The sequence below is a fragment of the Tenrec ecaudatus genome, chromosome 12, assembly GCF_050624435.1.
Source record: "Tenrec ecaudatus isolate mTenEca1 chromosome 12, mTenEca1.hap1, whole genome shotgun sequence".
Lineage (NCBI taxonomy): Eukaryota > Metazoa > Chordata > Mammalia > Afrosoricida > Tenrecidae > Tenrec > Tenrec ecaudatus.
This window is the reverse complement of record NC_134541.1, coordinates 58282777-58302716: the sequence shown is the minus strand read 5'-3', so window position 1 is coordinate 58302716 and position 19940 is coordinate 58282777. Positions and strand designations below refer to the sequence as shown.

The following is a 19940-nucleotide window of genomic DNA, read 5'->3' as shown; positions in this document are numbered from 1 at the left end:
CTGACAACTGTCTTTGGAATTCCCAAGGAGTCAAGGGTCCCTGCCCCGAGTAGCTGATTCATTAGATTGTAAATGGAGCCCAGAGGTAGCTATATTTTCACTCAATCCAAGAGGTGATCCCAATGATTGATCAAATTGAGGAATTTAGGATCTATAACATAGGCTCTCAAATTTATTTGACCTATGACCCTTTTCAGAAAAAAAAAAACTCTGTCTGTATTCCCCTGGCAATTAAAAATATTGGCATGCTAGGCCATAATCCAGGTTAAAGGATAGGTATCTGATTTTCCAGCATCTTGGCCCATTCCAGCACACCACTATGGAGTGGTGTCACCTCTCTTGAGAAACACTGATTCCAGATGCATACACTTCCAGGGGTAGGGTTTCCATTTTCCTGATCCGACCTCAAACTTCTCTGTACTCTGAAGTTATGGCATCCTCCAAAGACTCAAACCAGACTCTTTTGAAATGTCCTTGAGTGTGAGATCCAAAGATAAGCCTGAAGGACTCAAACCGGGTTGTAGGTGGATTAGGCAAAGTTTCTCCATGAACACATTCATAGGACAGCCCTTGTTACCCCCAAAGAATGAGCAGGAGCATTGCCATGATGGGAAAATATTCCTTGGAAATCCTGCTTTGGCCTTTTTCTCCCTAAAGCAATTTTCAGTCTTTCAATAACTTAATAACAAGCCCAATTGTCCTGTGTCATTTCAGAAAATCTATTAAGATTACCCCTTTGGGGCCACCAAAGTCAGTTGTCACAGCGTTGTGAGCTGACCGTTCCACTTTGAATTTAACTGGCTCAGCAGGTCCTCTTGTAAGCCACTGGTCTGATTGAAACTTGTATTTGAAAGCTTATTAATGAGATTAACACAAGTGTATTACTGAGAGAACTTTTCTGCTGCCATCCACTGATCAGAAAGCCATATTTTAACACAATGTACTTGGACTAAACCTCTGCATATATGAACGAAAACCTAATAGGGATAATGTTACTTACCCTCTTGTGTGTTTGTATGTTTATGTGTGTGTGGCATGACTGAAAAACGGGTCATAAAAATTACATATTATTAACTTTCATTTTTTCCCACAAACTTTGTGAAAACCTCTTGTATGTAGTATATCCACCACTCATCTATCATTTTGTCATATTAGCCTTGCTGTTGATGCCACACTGCTGTTGACGTCACAGTACTTTGCTGTTGATGTCACACTACTGGTGCTGGAAGCTATAACTGGTATTTCAAATAAAAGCAGAGTTACCCATGAGACAGATTTCAGCAAAACGTCGAAATTAAGTCAGGTTAGGAAGCAGTATTTTGTAATCTACTTCTAAAACTCTTGGCCAGCCTTATGAATATCAATGGATATTCATTACCTGATACAATGCTAGAATCTCAGTTCAGGTGGGAAGGCAGTCAGAGTGACTGGGGCAGAGCTAACTCTTCAAAGTATAAAACCAAAACCAAACCCAGGACCACTGAACGGATTCTGACTCATGAGAGACTCAGGACAAAGCAGAATTGCCCCCAATGGATTGTGAGGCTGTAAGTCTTTATAGGAACAAAGTGTCATCTTTTTATCTTGAAGCATCTGGTTGTTTCAAACTACAGATCTTGCAGTTAGCAGCCAAGCAGCATGTAACGCACTATACCAGGGGTCCTCAAACCATGGCCCGGGCCACATGCGGCCCTCCAAGGACATTTATCGGGCCTGCCGGGTGTTTTTTCCCTGTTTTGTTTTTAACTTCAAAATAAGATATGTGCTACTAACTCTAGACCTTCACTGGAGCCTAGGTACAAGGAGCAGGGATCCGCCCACTGCAGCCCCACACCCTGCAGAGCTGCTGGGGCTGTGGTGCCCCGTGTCTCCCCGCAGGCTCACAGGCTGGGAGGCATCTCCGCCTATCCGAACCTAGGACCCCTCCACAGGAAGGAAAGTTCCGCACAGCGCCTGTGCAATAGCCGGCGGGTCGCTGCGCCCCCTCGCTGCCACTGAGAGTCTGTGACTTCAAGCGGGCAATGCGTACCCTTTCTGCAAGTGACCAGCGCGGGCCCCCACCCCACTAGGCTAGGGGCTGGGGACTGCGATTCCACAGTGAATGTTGTCCACGGCCTATGATCAGCCTTGGGAAGTAAGTTCCACGTAACGGCCCGCCACCACCCAGACCGGACCGCCCCACCCACTGTGTGCACCCAGGCTCGTGCGCGTGCCCACACCAGGCTTTTGCTGAGTGCTCTACTCCTGTGTCTCTGGAGTCGAGAAGTCATCGATGACCCAAGGCCAAACCGGTCCGAGAGGGACAGACTCTGCAAGGAGCAGATCTTGGCTGTTGTCAGACAGGCGGAGTCTTAGGTCCCAGCTGCAGCAGCAGGCGTCCGGCCTTTCATCGTGGACCTGCAGCCTCTCTCTCCTCAGATGAACCAATATCCCTGCATGATGCCCCACACGGGGCCTTCCGCCTGGCAGCAGGGAACCCTTTCCGGGAGCCCCGGCCGGTGGCATGGCTGGACGTGCTCTCCTTAGGCTTCTCGCTGGTCCTGGATGCCAATCAGAACCTGCTTCTGGCCGTGAGTACCCTCCGGCTGCTGGCCCCTGGCACAAACCTTCTGCTACAGGCGGACCGCATCAAGGCCATCCTCACCCTCTCCCTGCCCCCTGGTCAGCTGCTCTTCCTCAATGACCAGTTCGTCCAGGTCCTGGAGAAAGAGCTCAGCACTGCCTGGGCCCTCTGACTGTCTCCCTAGAGAGAGGCTGTCCTGGAAGGTGGGGAGGGAGGACAGAGGCCTGTCACAGTCAGATGAAGTGTGGCCTCTGCTTCGCGCTCAGCCTGCACCCTGCTCTGATGTGCTGTCTCACACAGGAGAAATGCTTTGGCCAGGGCTCCAGAATCACAGCGCATCCTGGACCCAGAACAGGGGCATGACTGATTCCGAGCCCTTGTCAAGCCCACCCCCATTGCTCCTGGACTCACCTTTCCCTTTTCTGACCTGCCAACCCGCCCCCAACAGCGGCTGGGGCCAGGGAAGTGAGGGGGTTCTGCTCTGCACACTGCCTGCAAGCATCGCCTTCTCAAATCCATGGGTGCGCCCAGTGTGCCTGGGGGCGCCGTGCCTCCCACGTGGACAGGCTCTGACTTGGCACCCCCTGTGGTAACAGCAACAAGGATGGTTGTCAGAGGGGCCAGCTTGGCGCCAGGTCCAGCCACGTTTCAGAAAGAAGCATGCCTCCGTGGGAGGCTTTTGTTGTTCCTTAGGTTCTGACCCATGTCTCCCTAAAATCCTGCCCGCCCCCTGCAAGCCCTCCTCCCACCCCAGTCTGTGAGGAGAGAAGGCACCAGGTGGGTGGGTAAGAGCAACCGCCTTCGGCGTTGTGGGCATTCTCATTTTGAATGAAAAACTCAGCCTATGTGATCTCACCCTCTGTTTCCACAGGTCTAAGTAATGCAGGCCGTCGGTTAAGAGAGAGGGAGAAGGATGAGGCGGTCTTCCCATACAGTGTCTTAGAAACTTATGTGGGGTCCCAGTGAGTCTGAATGCACCCCTGACATTGGGTTTGGTGGTGCTTTCTGCGTGAGCACCTCTCTGGATGGGGGTCTGAATAAACTCCTTATTGCCTTTACCTCTCAAAAAAAAAAAAGATATGTGCAGTGTGCATAGGAATTTGTTTATAGTTGTTTTGTTTTGTTTTTTAACTATAGTTCGGCCCTCCAACAGGTCTGAGGGACAGTAAACTGGCCCCTTGTTTAAACAGTTTGAGGACTCCCTGCACTGTACTATAGAACAAACCTTGGGACCTTTAATTGTTGATGTGGCAAGACTCAACTTGAAAATAAGAAACATTCCTTAATAAATGAAATGTGGATAGATATGCATATAGATAGATTGGAAGTTGTCAAAACTGAAACAGAACGCTTGAAGATCCATAGCCTAAGCATTAGAAGCTAAAATGGCCTAGGATTGGCCATTTTGAAGCAGACCATCCTATGCTCTAGTAGACTAGGAATGAGAAATTCAGAGGAATGGTGTCACATTCATGGTCAAAAAGAACATTTCAAGATCTGTCTGAAACTACAGACAGACACATACAAGCAAATTCAGTTATATAAAGAATCATTCAAATTTATGCACCACCCACAGATGCCCAAGATGAAGAAATGAAGGTTGTTGTTTCTTGTAACTTCTGTACTCTGATGTATAGCAGATATACAATCAAGATGCATAGGGACTTTTTGTGTGAATGTAATGCAAAAATGGGAAACAAAGTAAAAAGGCTGGTAGTTGGAAACTATAGCCGTGGTGACAGAAGTTTCACCAGAGATTGGATGACAGATTTTTGCAAGATCAAAGATCTGCTCATTGTAAAACCTGCTTTTAAGCAACATAAATGATGACCATCCTTTTGGACATTGGGATATGAAATACACAGGATTAAAACAATCATCTCTATAGAAAGAGATGGTAGAGAACTGCAATTCAACTGGTAGAATAAAGCTGGGGACCGATTGAGAAAGACACCATCAATCGCTCCGTTGCTCCTGTGAAGGATGAGGAAAGTTAAAGCAAGACCACAAGAGCCAACTTATTCTCTGTGTATATCCTACTGGAATGTACAGACTATCGCAAGAAGCTACTCGGTGCATTGAACACTAACCACCAAAGACCAGACATTTGTTGGGATGACTTCAAAGACATGAAGAAAGCAAAAAATAACCTAAAAGATAGGGAATAAAAAAAGACTAAAGATTAATGTTAGACGAGACTGAAACTTTCTTTTAAATATACAACAGCTAAGGTGAGTAGAAGAAAGGAGAAAACAATTTGCTTAATACAATGGAATATGCTTTGAGCATAAAAATGCAAAAGGTAGGGCACACAGCATTGCTCAAGCCAAAAGAACTGAAGAACAAACCCAAGCCTCACGCTTCAACAACGAAGGCTTCAGTGCACAAATTACGGAATAACAGTGTGAGCATCAAAAGAAGATGGAAGGCATTATACACCATCACTAAAGCAACAGAACGTCAATGTGCAGCCGTTTCATGAGGTAACATATGATCACACACAATAGTACTGAATAATGAAATCCAATCTTTATGAAGCACATCAGCTGAAACTAAATAAAGGAGTGGATGATATGTTTTCAAAAATGGATACCGTCTGGGATGCACTAACTTATTTTTTGCCAAAAGACTTAGAAGACAACTACGTGGCCAACAAATTGGAAGAGATCAGTGTCTGTCCTAAAGAAAGGTGATCCGTTAGACTTCAGAAATGTTTGAAGAGTACCACTAAGATCGCACGCCAGTCGAAATTTCTGAAGATAATTGGCAAATGGTTGCAGTCAGACATTGACAGTGAACTGCAAGAAATTCCCACCAGATTCAGAAGAAGCCATGGATGGGAGCACGCAGTCAGGTGAGTGTTGAGTCAAAGGAAAGAATCCACAAACGCGTGCTAGTGAGTCTGCAAAGGCAATGCACTGTGTGGGTTAGAATAAATGATACTCTTCGCTTCTTGAATCATGGAAACTCTAGACACTCGAGGGAGCGAGCCATAGGCCAAGAATCAATCTTTGAACAGAATAAGGGGATCCTGCATATCTTAAATTTTGGAAGGGTATCTTTTCAGCATATTTATTCCATATGTGTACTAACAAATAATCCTTGAATATGTGGAGAATAAGTGACCACCACAATTGGAAAATAACATCAACAGCCTGTGATATGCAGATGACACAAGCTTGCCTGCTGAAAGCAAAATGGATGGAGCGTCCTTAACGATGACGATCAAGGATTACTGCCTTCAACAGGGATTTCATATCAACTTAGAGAAAAGTCCTCACAACTCTACCAATAAGTCACACTGTGGCGACGAGAGAAAACAGTCAAGTCGTCAAGGATTTCATTTTGCTTGGATTCACAATCAGCACCCTTAAACACGGGAGTCAATAAATCAAATAATGTATTTGGTGGGAAAATCTGCCTCTTTAAAGAACGAAAAAGCAAAGATGTCATTTTCAAACACTATTGTACAGCTGACCCATGCCGTGGTGTTTTCAAACTCCCTATATGCACACAATAGCTGAATAATGGATAAAGAATACTGAAAAATCCCTGGTAACTTTGAACTATGGTGTTGGAAATATATATGTATAATATAGAGAGAGACTAGCAGAAGAACAAAATATTCTTTCTGGAAAGAAGTGTAGTCATGATGCCCCTCAGAAGTGTGGACGGAGGCCCTTCATCTCACAGGACAGAGGTTCAATGGAAATGAGCATGACTCGCAATGAGATGAACACAGGGCTGCAATGGTCGCTTCAAATACAGGGGTGATTGAGAGGATGGTCCAAGATTAAGCAGTGCTTTGTTCTGCAGTACAGTCACTCTGATTCAGAACCTAACACATCTAACAACCACAAATATACATATATACTCAAATATATGTATATCTGTGATATTTAATACATTTAAAACCTGCTGCCATACAGTTGATCCTAGTTAATAGAGTTCCCAGGTTTTGTAAATCTTTAAGTGAACAGAAAGTCTCATTTCTTCCAAGGAAAGGCTGATGAGTTGGAATTAGCAGCCCAACACATACCTGATGTGCCAATGGGTTACAGTTGGGCTGCTAACCAGAAGTCAGCTGTTCAAATCCACACAGCCTCCAAGAGAGATAGATGATGCTTTCTGCTCCCATGAATATTTAAAATCTTAGCAACCCAAAGGGACAACTCTACCTGTTCTTTGGGGTCTCTAAAAGGCTGAAGTGCCTCGATAGCAATGGATTTGATGTGTGTGTTTAACAGCAATACAAAAAAACTATATACACAATTTCAATCTATCATTAATTACTTTTAGAATTTCCGATGGTCTTCTCCCTCTAAGTAATGCTGTATTGAAAATCTATATTCTGTAAAAGTAACTGTGCTTTGAAGTTTTCTTTTGAATGAAATCTTAGAAGCAGGTTAATTGGAGAGAACATGTGTATGTTATGTAAAGATGGGTTATGCTTTTCCAATGCTTCTAGCAATGTATAAGAGAGACAGTTCCATATCATCTTTACTTGAATTAAATAATTATTCATCATAAAATACATTAATGTAATATATTTAATTGATAAGATAAAATTACTTATTCAGTTTCAAAATTTCCTGCTAGGTTTTATCCATTTTAATGTGGGAAATAGTAATTTTAAAGTGGATAAGTCTGGCAGATATCACCTTAACCAGGAAATTAATGTCCACATCACCAGTTAAAGGACAAACCACGTACTATGTCTCTTAATGAGGTACAGTGAGCAGGGTATGTCAGGTATGTGGCATTTGCCTTAAAAAATGAATAACCTGAATACAATCATAAAACAAACTCAAATTGATAGACATTCTGCAAAATGTCAAAGTATACAAAAATGTCAATATCTTTAAAGACAGAAAAGGAGTAAAATGGCTAAAGAGACATGAAGGATAAATGAATTGTTTGATCCTGACTCCTAAATTGAAATAAAGTTAGAAAAACATTACTGGTAAATTGGGGAAATTGAAGATTAACTGTATGTTAAATAATAGCATTACATCAAGGCTAAATATCCAACTTTTTAATTTTAATTTTTAATTATTGGGAACATTCAATTCTTAGTAAATACCTAATGTACTATTGGGACACAAGATTTACCATGTACTCAGAAATTGTGGTAAGAACATAATGAACACTTTTATTTATATTATCAATCCATCCAGGCATCCATCCATTCATCCATTTGAGAGAACGAGAACACACATTTGATCAAATGTTTGCATCTATAAATATTTTGAGAGATTTGTGATATTTTGGGGGGCTACTATTCCATTTTCTGTTAGTTTGAAATGAAAAAAAATGACTTAAAAAGATGAATTTAAATATAGATAGTATCTTACATTTATCAGAGAAACCTTATATATTAGTCTTTTTGCTCTTAAAAGAACCCTGGGATGGAGGTATGGGGAGTTGTATGTGTGCCAGGGCATAAGTTGATAGGTTAGTCAATGAGAACGTCATTTTGCACATAAGTAAACTGAAGCTCAAAGAGGTCCTGTGATTTGTCAGAGATGAATTCAGAAGACTGAGTTCAAGTTAAGTGGTCACTGAAAGCTGCCTTAACTAAATATGCTCAGTTTCCACTTGACTGACAAGCTGATAACTTCGCTCTGCACCTTGTCAGTCAGGCTGTCTGATGCTCATACATGCTTTACCCAAGTCCAGACGAACAGTTTCTGTCCTGGATTAGCCAAGGACTTGTTGCTGTGACTTGGAGTCAACTTGATGACAGCGAGTTTGTGTTTTGCTTTTATGCCTTCTCTTCCTGGGAGTCCTTTCTGGGTTATGCTTTGAGTTACTAAGTGCAGTGTCAGCAGTTCAAACTCACCAGCCTCTCTAAGGATCTCAGAAAGATTTAGAAAACCTAAGAATCTTAAAGGGAAATTCTATTTTGTCCTGCCATAGCCATTATGGTTCAGGATTGACTTGAGGGCAATAAGCTTGAGTCTTTTGAGTGCTTTTACTATATTACATCATCTATCCAACCATGTTATGCATGATATTATCCAACATTATAATACATTATCTATCCATCCAACTCGGTGTCCAGTTGGGCTGTTTGCCAACCAAGCATTAGTATTTTCCATTTCAAACCTTCCATGCCAGTGTGAAATTTTCTTTGGTTAAATCCCATAATTTACATAATTCCTTTATAATCAGATACAAATACGAGTGTGAAAAGAGAATTATTGTCTCTGTACACACCAAATTGAATATTTAGCAGGGATTCAGTAAAAGCTAGTTGAAAAACAAAACCAGAAAATTCTGCTGTTAAATTAGTATAGGAACAATTGTAACTCATTTTAGGCAGAATACTGTCTTGAAGTATGTTGTACTCATATTGCTTGAGAACAAGAATCCTCATACAAATAACACAGTATAAAGAAGTCTAAAGGAGAAATCCAAAATCAAACTAAGCCTGCTGCCATCAAGTCAGTTCTGGCTGAAACCCCTATGTAGGGATTTTGAGTGTTTAAAGTTTTACAGGAAAAGGTAGCCTCATATTTCTCACACAGAACAACTGCTGGGTTAGAACCACTGATGCTGTCATTAGAGTCCAAGGCTTACTAACAGTACCAGCAGGGCTCCTTGTTGTCTGTGCAAAAAATTCACTACATTGTACTCAGCAAAGGTATTCTCAGAGAAAGCCCTATGAGGCTGGGTAATAAAAAAGGTGTATTTTCAGATTTGGGTTTATTTATAATATTTCTATATTTACCTATCTTTGTTAATGAATCACTACATTGTACAACTTTTTCTGATTAGCAAAACACCTGCTTCAGAGTATAGATTAGCTTCTCATATTTTAAAAGACTCTTTCCAGTTTCCCGAACACTCTCTTCTTAAGATTGAAAATGGTACAGCCTTTCTGAAGACTATCTATGATTCTGAACTTGGGAAGGGATTGTGCCACATGCCCTCCACCTGTATTTAGCTAGTGACTAAACCTGTCCTAAGATTTAGTATCACACAATCAACTCTTTCCCCTGCTTCAGATCACTGTACCCAAATCCTGAACTATTTACCCTTTCAAATAAATCACGATGATAAGCATCGAGATCACTGTAATTTAGCGCTAATTGGTATAAAATAAGTGATCTCTATATTGAGCCTCTAAATCCACCAGCCTTGGAGTTAATGTGCTTTGTTACCACTTGGTAATCATCTGTGGGCTCTGAATGCTTGCAGTGGATTAATGAAGAGTGTTGGTCCACTCTGGCAACCAGGTAGTGGCAAATAAAAATGTCATGTATTTCACCTGGGAAAAGAAGAGCAAAACCAACATCATCGTCTTCTCTCTTGCTAATAGTTGGCAAATAAAGGTAGGAGAAGTCAAGTTGGTCCTCTGCCCACCTGCTGTTCTCTAGGGAAGGGTCGCTAACTTTTGCCTGGCTGTCCAAGCAGAGGCTGCAGGTAGGTAGGCGGGAGCAGCAAGAGGTGGGAGGCAGCCTGGAGAGGAAAGTGGAGCACTGATGAAAGGAGCACTTTATTTGATAGAATTGTAAAAAGCAGCAGGCACTGCAGAGAAGGCATCTCCAACTAATAAATGTCAGGTTTATGAACAATTGAGCCTCTCTCCTCCTAAGTGAGATTGCACTTTAAGGTCAGCTCCACAAGCGCTTCCTTGGGTGGGGAGGCTGTTCTGCTGAGTACCTTTGTGGCAGCTGCTCTCCTGGCGGGAAGAGAAGGGGGGGTGTGCAGGTGGGACCTGCCCACTGTGTTATTGGGGTCTGCACTGAAAGAAGCAATAAGTAACCCGAGTGGTTTTAATAAAGGAAAACATCCAGGAATCCATGCAAACAGAGCTTGTGGCTGGAGCAGCCATAAATGTTTATTTAAAGCTAGAACCAGAGTCACTCAACAGGAAAAAAAAATAAGTCCTTAGCATCGGGCTGCCGCACCTTCCAATATTACCAACCCAGCTCAGAATTATTGAAAACAAAGCAATCGCGGCGATGGAATTGTCATCGCAATATCTGTCCCTCCCTTCAAAGCAGGCGTTGTCTTTGAGTGTTAGCGTTGAATGCCAGCATATGACTAGGCAATGAAAAATGTCCAGTCTACCCAGAAAAGAAAACAGCACAAAACGGACATGTACAACTTGCCCATGCAAAAGTGAATAAACACACATGGTAAAACACATTTTGAGCATTAAAAGTCTCAGTGTTGGATGCCCTGTTGTCTAGACGCAGGCCAGACATAAGCTCATGTGAACACAGACTCTCTCTTGGGGCTCTGAAAATACTTGCAAAGAAATGGTAGGAAGTGGATTATGAAGAAGGTCTCAACACTGGGTGGGGGTACTCTCAAGTGTCACTTGGGAAAGGTAAAGGAATGACAGCGGTTTGAAAGCTTCTGAGGCAAGCGTCTTCAGATTTGAACTTGGTGGAAGGATCAGAGCGAGTTCGGGATTCCACCTTTAATTATCAAACACGACGAGTTACGACTCACGCACCAGCGTGACTGCCAGCAAGTTGGTTCTGAAACAGGGCAACTCTAGAGGCCACAGTGGAACCACGCCTGTGGGTTTCCAAGGTTGTAAATCTTTCCTCCTGCTGAGAGGCTGCTGGTTTTGAACTGCTGAACATATGTGGTTAGTAGCCCAACACGTAACACACTGAAACCAGAGCTCCTATGAATCATTTAGTAGGCAATAAATACGCCCCGACTACCCTGTATCAAGCAGTCTGGGGAGCTGATATTCTAGTTGAGGGCAGTCGACCTCTATCTGGCCTAGCTAAGAAGAAAGCAAACATTTGAAGTCAGGTTTGGGGTAGTATAACTGTCTTCAGAATAAGATAAAATAAAAACAGAATAAAGGCAAACAAACAAAACACTATAAGATGCCTCGACTCCCTCGCGTCCTCGGTCTCTGATATTCTCCCATTGAGAGCTAAGTTTACTTGCTTGCCTGCACCTGAAACTGCCGAGCTTTCGTGGATGAACTGATTCCACATGTGAACTTCTTGTCAAAGAAACAAGGGTCCACATCACCTCCTATAAAATCAGGTTAAATAAAAGGAAATTGATCTACTAGTTTATACTCCCAGGAGTTCTTTGTCACTTGGCTGTCCATTTGCTGAGGAGCCTTCTGGAATTTGTGGTAGCTGGAGTTGAACCCTCTACTGCAGAAAGACTTCCAGGGTATGAACTACTGTAAAAACATGGAGGCTAATTAGGGAATATCATGGCTTATTCTGGGGCTACCGTGACGGACACGATAGGACACAGATGGTGAGCTGCCCTGGGAAGAGATTTGTATATCCTGAGGTTATGGCAGCAGGGTCTTGATAGACCATATGGGCTGGCCTTGACCCTTACATCTCTGCATGTTTTTACCGCAGCCCTCACTGGCTGACTTCCAATTGGCATGAGGAGTTCTGATCAGAGGGTGGTTCAATATCATAATCAAAAGCATTGGATAGAAACCATCTGGAGGAGAATGCATCTTTAACCTTGAGGTCTACTTGAAAAGAACCTTCATACACTGAGTCCTGTGTTCACATGGAAAAATGGGTTATTTAGAGCATATTTCTAAAAGCCCAGGGGTCTTGGGAGGCTTCCACCTCTGAAGCGACTGACATTTAACCACTAAGCTTTCAAATCTATAGAAGGTCTTCTTTCCATCTGCTTAGTGCCAAGTGACCACTTACTTACCCAATGGGAATACAACACAAAGGCCAGGAAGGTGACAGAACCCACTGTGGGACACTAAGGAACAGAGAGCACAGAGGAAAGTAGATAATAAATCAATTACTCTTCTACTTGCTGAGAAAATGCAGTCCAGTGTATCAGTCATTGCTGCTATGAATCCAGAAAGGAGAGAATGGGACAGGTGAGAATTAAAAGATGTAGAATGCTTTGCATCTTCTTAATGCTGAAGCATTCTACACTTCTCAGCCACATCCCTACTGGACACATTTATTTCTTCACATAAGGACAAGTCAAGAAGTATTGCCACAAAATCAAAGAAACCTTTATTAAACAGAAAAATCAAAATGTGAAGCTTTCTCTCTTGATAGATCCTCCGTGTCAGTGTCCACGCTCGGATGTGGGTATTTCGATTTCTCTAAGCTTTGTCTGGGGTCCTTATGTGCTGTTGTGACGCAGAAGGCTGTGACACCACTATGTAAAGACTATGTAGCCGGTATGTCAGCAGGATCACCCAAAGTAGACAGGTTTCATCAGAGATGCTGCACTAAGAACGAACTAAGGAGAAGGGAGAGGTGAGCCACTTCAGAGGAATTAGCCACGGAAAACCCCATGGATACCATTACATTATGGCCAGTTATTGGATCCCGAATGAATCAAAGCAGAGCGTTGTCAGAGCTAGTGCCTGAAGGTGAGCCCCTCAGGTCGGAAGGCACTGAAAATACGACTGAGGAAGAGCTGGCTTCTCCAGCTAGAGGGGACCCCAATGGCAGGGACGGAGTAAAGCCTTCAGAGTTCTCATTTGCTGCTGATGTATGTATGTCTTAAGAGTGAGAAGAAACATCTGTAAGCAGCAATGAACAGTTGGAACTCAGGGGTGTGAATTATGAATCTAGGAAAATTGGAAGTCATTAAAAATGAAATAGAATAAAGATAAATATTCTAGGAGTTAGTGAGCTGAAATGGATTGGCATTAGCCACTTAGAATCAGAAAATTGTGTAGTTTATTTGTAGGGAATGGCACAATCTGGAGAAATGGCGTTGCATTCATCCTCACATAGGACATTTCAAAATATATCTTAAAGTATAATGATTTCTGTTATAGGATAATATTCTCTGAATATAAGGAAATCCAATCAATACCATTAGTTTTCATATTTATTCTCCAACCATGAAAGCAAATGATGCATAAATTGAAGACTTCTACCAACATCTTCAATGAAGTCAATCAAACATGCAATAAATAATTGATAATTGTCTAATACAATGCAACAGTTGTGGGTGGGAAGAGCAGAAAAAAACAATGGTTTAAAAATATGACCTTTGTGATAGAAATTAATCTGGAGATTGCATGATAGAATTTGGCAAGCACTGCAACTTCTTCCTTTGAAATACCTTATATTTCAACTACACAAAAAGCCCCTGTACACAGGGAATTTTCCAGATAGAACACACCAAATCAAATTCTCTATATCTGTGGGAAGAAACGATGGAGAAGCTCAATATCAGCAGCTAAAACCTGGCCAGTAGATGAGCGGGGAACTCATCAATTGTACATATATAAATTAAACTTAAAGCTTACAAAAAATAAAACAATTCCACAAGGGCCAAAATGTGCCCTTGAGTATATTCCACTCAAATTTGCAGAATATCTCAAGAATATTTGTGTCATTGCCTACTGATGACAGAAGACTCCGTGAGCTGCAGGAGGACATCAAGAACATTATTCATGAAGAAAGCCAATGACAGTAAAAAGACAGACAGAAAGGAAAGAAAGATAAAAGTGGATGTCAGAAGTGACTCTGAAACAGTCTTAATGGTAAAGTAGCTAAAGTGAATGGAAAAACGATTAAGTAAAAGAAATGAACAGAAAATCCCAAAGGGAAGCTCGAGAAGACAAAGTCAAATATTATAACGGAATGTGCACAGTCTAGAGTTAGAAAATCAAAAAAGGAAGAAGCAGCTCAGAATACCATAAACCGAAAGAACTCAAGTAAAAATTCAAGCCTCAAGTTGCAGTATTTGCAGATTCTATGGACAAACTATTGAATGATGAAGAAATCAGCAAAGGAAGATGGAAAGAAGACACAGCATCACTGTGCCTGAAAGAGCTGGCTGACACTTGACCTTTTCAGGAGACAGCATATCAGCAGGAACCAACGGTGCTGAAGGAAGATGTTCAAACTGCATGGAAAGCCTGAGTCAAACACAAGACTCCAAGAATTTACAGAATAACAATGCAATGAAGTGTTTCAATGAACAGATGAACTACTCACTCATCTATGCAAAGAAATTTAGATGACAGCTACTTGACTGACTGACTGACTGGAAGAGATCCATATTGGTACCCATTCCAAAGAAATGTGACCCAATAAAATACTCAAACTATGGAACAATATCCTTGCTAACAAAGGCAACCAAAATCTTGCTAAAGATCCTCCAACAAAGGTTGCAGCGACACCTTGACAAGGAGCTGCCAGTTCAGATTCAGGAGAGGAAATGGAACAAGGCATATCATTACCCATGTCAGATGGATTTGGGCTGAAATCAGAGAAGATCAGAAAGAGGTTGACTTGTTTTTTATTGACTATGTCAAGGCATTCAACTTTGTGGATCACAGCAAACTTTTGATAATCTTGAAAAGAATGGGAAATCCAGAAAGCTTCCTTTGCCCCGGTGGAAAGTGTGCACGGATCAAGAGGCAGATGTGAGAACAGAACAAGGGCATACTGCATGGTTTAACATCAGGAAGATTGTGTGGCAGGGTTGTCTCCTCTCATAGTATTTATACAATTTTTATGCTGAGAAAGTAATCAGAGAAGCTGAGCTATATGAAGAACGTGGCATCAGGATTGGAAGAAGGCTTATGAACAACCTGTTGTATGCAGATGGCCAGAATTGCTTATTGATAGTGAGGAGGACTTGAAGCACTTGTTAATGAAGAGCATGACTTCATCTTTCAATATGGATTATAACTCAACATAAAGAAGACAAGAGTCTTCACAACTGGACCAATAGGTAACATCATGATAAACGGAGAGAATATTGATGTTATCAAGGATTTCATCTTGCTTGGCTCTGCAATCAATGTTCATGAAGAAGAAATCCAGAGATCCAAAGATCCATTGCATTGGGTAAATCCACTGCATAAAACTTTTAAGAGCAGCAGAGGTTGTACACTGGTGCATATGGGGGCTTGAGGTACAGAGAATCCAGGGTGGATGATACCTTTCGGACCAGGGGTGTGAGGGGCAATACTGGGAGGGTAGAGGGTGAGTGGGTTGGAAAGAGGGAACCAATTACAAGGATCTACATGTGACCTCCTCCCTGGGGGATGGACAGCAGAAAAGGGGGTGAAGGGAGATGCCAAATAGGGCAAGATATGACAAAATAACAATTTATAAATTATCAAGGGCTTATGAGGGAGGAGGGAGCAGGGAGGGAGGGGAAAAAAGAGGAACTGATGCAAAGGGCTTAAATGGCGAGCAAATGCTTTGAAAATGATGAGGGCAAAGAATGTACAGATGTGCTTTATACAATTGATGTATGTATATGTATGGATTGTGATAAGAGTTGTATGAGTCCCTAACAAAATGTTAAAAAAAAAGATGATGCCAACAAATATACAAATGTGCTTGCCACAATGGATGCATGTATGTATTGTGATAAGAGCTCTGTGAGTCCCTAATAAAATGATTTTTTAATTAAAAAAGAAGACAAATAAAAAATATATACCCCCCCAAAAAACAAAACTTTTAAGTGGTCAAAATAACGAGGCTACTTTGAAGACTAATGTGTACCTGTCGAGACATGCTATTTTCAATGGTTTCATATTTACGTGACACTTGGAGAGTGAATAAAGAAGACTAAAGAGAAATCCCTGCATTTCAACCGCTCTGTTGGTGAAGAATATTAAAACTACCATGGACTGCCAGAAGAATAAACAGATGACTCTTGGAAGAAGTACAGCCAAAATGCTCCTTAAGGGGAAAGGGTGGTGAGACTTCATCCCACATACTGTAGACATGTTATTTGGAGAGACCAGTCCTTGGATAAGACATCATGCTTGGTAAAGTGGGGGATCAGTGGAACGGGCGATGACCCTCAGTGATATAGATTGGTCCAGTAGCTTCAGTGATGAGGTCAAACATAAGAACAACATGAGGGTGACACAGGAGAGGCAGCATTTGGTTCCATGCACACAAAGTTGCTACGAGTAGGGATCTAACAACAAGGAGCATTTACTGAAGAATTGTAAGCTTTTTGTTTTATACAGCAAATCAAAATGGGCAATTTTGGCATACTTGAGGGACTCAGTGGTGCTCCTCTTACATGTCTCTTGAGTTTGGGAACAAAATAAATCTGAATGGCCAAGAACAGAGATGGAGAGTGGGGGGGGGGTATGAGGTGTCGCCATTTAATTTCACAGGACAGCCCCAGCAATTCTCAAAGAATGCGTAAGTGCCTTAACAAGACAGGAACAAAAAATCACAACTTTCCTGGACTTTTTGTTGGTGATTTGGGCTTCCATTTTCTTTAAAAAAAAAAAATCCTAACAAGCCACTTAAGAAAATCTGTCAAACCAACTCAATGGCACCTAACAACAATAAACTTCTTAGATGACCTTTTGCCCTTGACTTTCACTGACTCAGTAGATCCCATCACAAAACACTGTTGTATTGGGCCACGTGTGTGTGTGTGTGTGTGTGTGTGTGTAAGACACCTTACTAGGTTGATATTACTGATAGAATGTGTCTGCATCCACAGTCATCCTCTGATGATGGATGCATGTTTAAACATGTTTTGATGTCAATAAACCCTTGTATGTATGAACCGGAACCTGGGTATTAGTGCCTTATTACTTACCCACATGTGCTAGAATGACACACCTCAGACACAGGGCACTCTCAGTTTGTGTTGTAATGCCAGCACATTCCCGAGACTTCATCAATTAACAACGACAAAGAGGTAATGTAATTTTCTAAAAGCCACAAAGCGAGCCAATGAAAACGCACAGGCCATCAATCTAGAGTTTTGTTGTACAGCATGCTGACTTAACTGCCCACACAGTGATTCTTCAGAAGAAAGCACATCTGTTCATGGTGACTCTCTTTAGGAAGGCGTTCTGTATTGTGAGAGGAAAAACGGGTTACATAGCCTGTCTATTTAGCGCCACATGAGATAGGAACTGAAGCTGCCTCTTGTAAATAAAACATAACTGTGCTAAGGTAGGCAGAATGCTGAAGCCTCTTGCATATGAGCCAGCAACACTGCCTCTGTTCTGGATTGGAGCCATGTGGTACAAGCACAGAATTATACTGGGCGCTTCACCATTGTAAATCAATGCCATCTCCAGAATACCGATTGCTACAACCAAAACGCTCTCACCATCCATAGCGCTGAGATGGGATGCCTTGGGACAGATGAAATTCTGGAATAAACCTCCTTTTCCTCCAATCTGATATAGTAAAATGAGAAACATTAAATTTGCCCAAATCCTTCTGCCGTTACAGGAAAGAGCACCTCCTTTGTGAAACTTTATTAGGACCTATCTTATAACTGAACCCTGATGGAAAAGTAGTTACACGTTGGGCTGCATTAAATGCAAGGATGGCAGTTCTAATCCACCAGATGATCCGCAGTAGACAGATGGAGCTTTCTATTCCCATAAAGAATTCCAGTCTCATGGGACCAATTGTGCCCTGCTTTTTAGGGTCACTATGGGTTGTCATAGACTTGATGATGTGGGGTTTGTTGAGTTTTTGATCTTTTAACAAGAGGGCCACATGATTAACGTAGTCAGTGCGAACTGGAGTTTGGAAGCATGTGGCCACCTGTGATAGTTATGTAATCTATTGTCAATTTGAGACTTTAAGTGTGAAGGAGTGGAGTTTACCCTGGCAATCAAATCACAGCTTGATGACCTGATTTGGGGGCACTAAGGAGATAAATAGCTTGCTGAAGGTGGGGTACATACACACTCTTGGTGAGAGAAAACTGACGACCAGTGTGAGGGAACTATGTTGAAGCAGCCAGAGCCCCAGGAGCTGGAGGAGTCACTTGGAGACCCCTGCCAGCACCGAGATGCTTACTGGATCCAGATGACTTCCCATCCACTGGCCTGTGAGCTTCCTGTATTCAGCATTAGTGCTTGGCTGCATGAGTCTAAAGAGGAGTTTATGGGCTAGTGTTGGACATTTGGGCTAATATTGGACTTATGGACTTGATCTGACTTGGTTGGGATGTTTCCTTCTGGTAAAATTACTCTTTATATAAAGCTCTTTCCTATACACATATGAGTGTCTCCAGATTTGTTTCTCTAGTCAATCCGGGGTAACGTAGCACCCAAAGCCATCTCAGAAGAAAGATCTGGGGATCTTTTTCGGAAAAACAAAATAAAACAAAAAACACAGCCTCTAAAAGAAAACCTTTTGGGATGCCTTGTCTGACACATATGAGCTGAGGTTGGCGTCCCACAACCCACTTTTTATCTGAACACTAGGGGTTTCCCGATCCTCAGAAGGATGGATTTGCCTTTCAAGCAGGGGGCACAACCTGTTAGGCCTTAAAGGACCCTTTCCAGGGGACATCAGCCAGCACCTGCACAGCCACTCTATAGCGGGCTGTACATGTGTAGCAGCCCTGAAAGCGGAGAAGTTGGTGGGTGGCTTCCGAGTTTCCCTTAGTCAAAATCACCACCCCTTTGCAGCCAAAACAGAACCCACCAACTTACACCTGTTGTAAATATTGAGCTTTCAAATGAGAGCTTATGTTCCAAGAAAGATTCCACTGCTTAAATAAAATGTTGAAGGCCACTTAAATAAAAAGAAGCAGAAATCTGGCTGTTCCACCTCTCAAAATGATCCCTGGGGGATATTTTCCACAGTGTTAGCTAATTTGCAAAAATAAATCTGCATAACCTGGGATGAGTCTCTGGACTCAACGCTGGAGGGTGATCAAAGCTTAGCTGAGTTTCTCTTTAGTCACTTAATACCTGTCTTGAGAGTCTGGCATGTCCTGTGTCGGAGCAAGGAGCAAAGCACTTTTGAGGGCTCTATTCTTGCTGTCTCCTTGCTCTGAGAGCAGGTTAGAATTCAGAGTACATCAACAGAAACAAGTTGCAGGGGAGGGAAGGGAAGGCAACGCTGAAAGGCAGGGAGGAGAAGAGATCAAAGGAGCACAGAGACAGACAGAGACATACTGAGAGGTGCCATATGATGACACATCCTCTTTTCTCAGCCTCTAACCCCCTTCTAGGGATGGGACTAACATAAATTCTTCCACTCAGCAGTGCCTAGATAGGCCTGAAAGAAAACAAAAAGGGGATTAATCTTGGCATTGCAGGTGCCCTCAGCGACTCTTCTAACACCCATCTTCCACTGATTTGAGAAGGGCTTTGCAGTGACTGAAATACCTACCACAGGCTCCCGCCCCTCCCCACCACATTACGTTTTATTTCTATCATGCAGAGCTTCTGATTGCCTCCGTCCGGACGCTGGCAGTGGTGCATTAACCAGCCAGATCTCAGCAAGAGACGTGAGCTGCCAAGGCAGCGATCAAAGGACCTCTTCTGTATGTGCAGTGTCCCGGAGGGAATGACAAAAAAGCAGCAGTAGAAAAAGGTTCCGCCTCATGGCTGCATTTCCTTGCCTCACGATTAACCTTCACATTGGTAAACCCTTGGTGAGCTGGCTTTGCACTGTACCTGACG

At 42.4% G+C, this 19940-nt stretch overlaps 1 protein-coding gene and 1 pseudogene across 4 annotated transcripts in view; one reads left to right on the top strand and one right to left on the bottom strand.

The window, feature by feature from the left end:
• The window catches only part of LOC142422226 (AP-5 complex subunit sigma-1 pseudogene), a 54374-nt pseudogene extending 51639 nt beyond the window's left edge, over window positions 1-2735 (top strand).
• The window catches only part of OPCML (opioid binding protein/cell adhesion molecule like), a 732004-nt gene that overhangs the window by 516955 nt on the left and 195109 nt on the right, over window positions 1-19940 (bottom strand). The window lies entirely within an intron of this gene.